Here is a 3,992-nt window from a genome sequence, read left to right as displayed (position 1 = left end):
ACCTAGTGGAAAAGGATTCAGTAAAGAGTTCTTGAATCTCGGTGTGTGAATTCTTAACTTTCAAATCGGTCATGCCCCCCCATCCCCACCCCCACCCCGCTCTGCACAGGCATGGATGTTCCTCATGGTGCAGTGTTTCGCTCAGTGACTCCTCCAGCCACACTTGCCCCCATTTCAGCCGTGTTTCATGCTCTTAGGCCAAACCACACATATGCTGCAGTTGCCAGCCTCTATAGCTCTGTCCACTGTACCCCCTCCTGTCCAGGAAGCTTTTGTGACACCCCACAATCACCGTTGTGAGTCTGGGTCTCTTCTGGATGTTCTTGAGATAGACTGTGCATCCTTCATCAAGACACTGTATCTGGGAGCTAATTAACTCAAGGACTTACTCAGTGTCTTCCATGTACCAAATGTGCCACGTATGAGAATAAAAATTTTGGTGTGGCCCCTCCTCAAGCAGCTTTATGCAGCTATATTTTCAAATGATCCCTTTTTGAACTTTCCCCACCCTGTCCTCTGGCATCTCCAGAACAGTGGCTGTGCTTAATCATTTCTATATTCTTAATGCCACACAGTGTCTACACACAGCAGGTATATAGCACAAACCAACTAGAGTGTGAGGAGGGTCTGGACCTCAAAGACCGGGGATGGTTGGGGTTGCTGAACCCTGGGACAATGCCCCGCAGCCCCCATGCCCAAGCACACCCTCAGCTGTTTCTCTCAGAGGAGAAACTGCTTTGCCTCCTGAAAGCCTGGTGTGTACACTAAGCCCTGAGCCCTGGGTGCACTGATCCCCTCACACTCTGGTGTTTTCAATCATTTCAGAACATTTTTCAAAGACCTCCGGAAGTTGTGAGTCCAGACCTCTTTTGGGTTATCTCCACATAGCTTTTTCAGCAAGATGCTCCGTCCTAGTTTTATCGGTCTCTGTTTATGATAAGTTCTCAGAGATAGTTTAGGGTTTGACAAACGGTGGCAAAGGATTCTGTGTGACCTTCAAGACTGGAACTCGGTTATTTCCATACCCTGCCCTCTGGGTACTTCCCCCGCATCCAAGAATAGAACACAAGTATAACCACAGCAGCCACAGGGGCTGCGGGCCAGGTTGTGGGTAAACCATCCTCTTTCACCTCTTCCCCGCATTCATTCACTCACTCACTCATTCAACACACATGCGAGTCTTTCTTCGGCCCCCCACCCCTCCAATCCCATACTTCAGAGCTCTGGGGATACAGTGAGTCAGCCCCAGTTCTGAGCCTCTGAAAGCTCAGAATTTCATGATGGCTTTTCATCCAGGGGCCCTTCAGAGCCTGAGTGTGGTTTTTCACCTGGTAGCCTCAGGGTCCAGTGCCTGGTGGGCACTTCTTGTGCCAGAGTGAAGAATGGGGACGTTTTGCTCAAGGGATAGAAACACCCAGAGCCACACCAATGGCACAGATGCACCTGGATGCCCGAGAATTTCCCAGTGGGCTCCCCACATCCTGCTACCCACAAAAAAATCCTCTGGAAACCACATGTCGTTGCTTTAATACTGTGTGATACTTTCTTTTAAAATACAGTCTCTTCTGAGGTAGACAGAGCGCAACTGCAGAGCATCATCAGACAGGAGATAAATATGTCCATGTACAACACGCAGCAAAATGAGGTAGAAATGGTTACAGCTGGAGGAGAGGACCCCAACCCCAATCTAGGCAGAGGAATGAGAGAGCCAGCTTGCTGAGTCTGCCCTCCCCCAACCCCTGCCCCTGGATTCTTTGGTATGCCCCCTCAACATCACCAGAGCTGGACCTGCCCTTCCCCCACCTGCCCCAGTGCCCAAGAGGTAGGTGCTAGTAGACTGGGGATGTCTCCTTGTGCAAAGTTCCCCAAGGCCAGTAGAGGAGGCGGTGAGGGCCCTGGGTCACTATCAGTGAGCTCCCCTACCAACCCCTAGAGCTGCCTGCCTCTCAAAGGGAAGGGATCCCAACCCTACTTCCCTGATGCCCTCCCCACCCCACCCCCATACACATACACACACCTGAGAGAACCTCCTTGCTCCTCACTCCCTCCAAGGTCCTTTCACAGCCAAGACCCTGTACTGCAGCCCACCCACTGTTTCTGAGGCACCGTAGCGCTGCAAACAGCCAACTCCAAGGAGGGCCAGAGAGACCAAGGGTGAAAAGTGGACACACACAGAGCAGCTTTCCTGTTCATACTGCCAGCACAGGCCCTCAGCACCTTGGCACCTGAAATGTTTCCCCTAGACACCCTTCCACCTGGGAGTGGGAGGTGGCACAGAGGCTGCAGCAGCTGTAAGGGCAGGCGAGGAATAGGAAGGGAGGCTATGGTGGGAGAGAAAAGAGGTAGGGGTGAGGGCATGTTCCCCCCAACTTTGGACCAAAGGTCAGAGTTGTGAACTGGACTCCCTGAAGGGGAGGAGGCAATCTGCTGAAGCCCCATGGAGGGAGGCTGGTGAGGAGGGGGGAATATGGTTCTCAGAAGAAAGTCCTCCAGGCCTGGGCTTCTAGGGGCCAGTGTGGGGAGGATTAAGGCCAAATTCCCAATGTCAGGAAAAACAGCCTGCCCATCTCCTTCCCCTTCTCACACTCCCTTGTCCTCAAGACCTTGGACCCTAGGAAAATGAGGGAGGAGAGCTGCTCCACAGAACCTCTCACGCCTGCCCAGAGCCTCTTCACAGACAGGGAAGAGTGAGTGTGTCATCAGTGTTGGACCCAACCAGTCTTCCCTCCAGAGGGAATCTTCTTAGCCTATGTTACAGGAGACCTCTGCACGGGCAATGGCCAGGTGAGACGACCTCTCTGAGGGACTTCCTGCCTAAGTCACCCTTCCATCTGGGGCTTCTCAGACTACTTGCTGGGTCTGGGGCAGGAAGTGGGCAAGGGCATTCCAAGTCTGGCTAACCCTCCATAGAAAATACTAAGCTGAGAGTGGGCTCCAGTTGAGAGAGCAGCAGAAAGGTAGCAAGACCTGCCTGCTCTCAAATCCCATAACCCACTCCCCAACACCCCTGCCTGCAACTTCGGCTTGGGGAGGACGCCCTGCAAATACATTCTGCTTCTATCCCAGGAAAAGCAGGGGTCTACGTGTGGCTCTGGGCCCTCCCCTTCCAACACGTCTTTTTCTGAGTCTTCCGGGACAGTTTGCTCCCCAGAGGGGTACGGGGGTTGGTGGGGAGCACACAGGAGAGTAGCCGAAGCCTAACATTCCTTCTGAGGGCAATTTCTTCCTGAGTTGTCAAAAATAAAAAGAAAAACAGCAAGTTCTACATATCTTACAAAAATAAGAAGCCTAAATATTAAACAAGCTACATTTCTGATATTTCCGCCCTCAAAAGCAAACAACAACAAAAACCCTTCTTTGGGTGGTTTTTTTTTTTTTTTTGCTTGATTTCCACCCCCCTCCCCAAGGTTTCAGCTGGGTGAGAGGAAATGGGGTGGGAGCGAACTCCATACTTCTCCTCCTCATCCTCTGTACCTCCCGATCTCCTGCAAAAGGATCCTGCACTCTGAATGAGGGACAGAAGGCAGGGGGACACAGAGGCTAGGGAGCAACGGACAGAGACAGAAGCAGAGGGTGAAAGATAGAGATAGGGGAGGGATAAGCAAAGGAGAAACAGGGCCAGGATGGGGGGTGGGGGCAGAGACAAAGCACTAGGAGAGAAAACTAGGCGTATGCAAAGAAAGAGGAGAGAATGGGGGGAGGAGGGGGGAGCCATTAGGATAGCGAGGAGACAAAAGGATTGTGGCGAGAGAGCAGGAGTTCCTTAGGTCCCGGGTGTAGGACCATCCCTGGTGTGCCCGTCGGAGGAGCGGAGATGGCAGCTTCCCGTCCACAATAAATAGAAAAAACCTGAGTACACAGCGCATATGGCATCTATCTGCCTAGCAGAGGCATTTTCCTGACCACCCACCCCCCCAAAAATCCAACAGCACCCTCCCTTCTCCCTCCCACATTCATCACTTGGCACCCTGCCCAGCCCAGTGGGCTAAAGA

This window comes from Sturnira hondurensis, unplaced genomic scaffold (genome assembly GCF_014824575.4).
Source record: "Sturnira hondurensis isolate 20B ecotype Veracruz unplaced genomic scaffold, ASM1482457v3 Scaffold0020903, whole genome shotgun sequence".
NCBI lineage: Eukaryota > Metazoa > Chordata > Mammalia > Chiroptera > Phyllostomidae > Sturnira > Sturnira hondurensis.
This window is presented reverse-complemented; position numbering follows the sequence as displayed.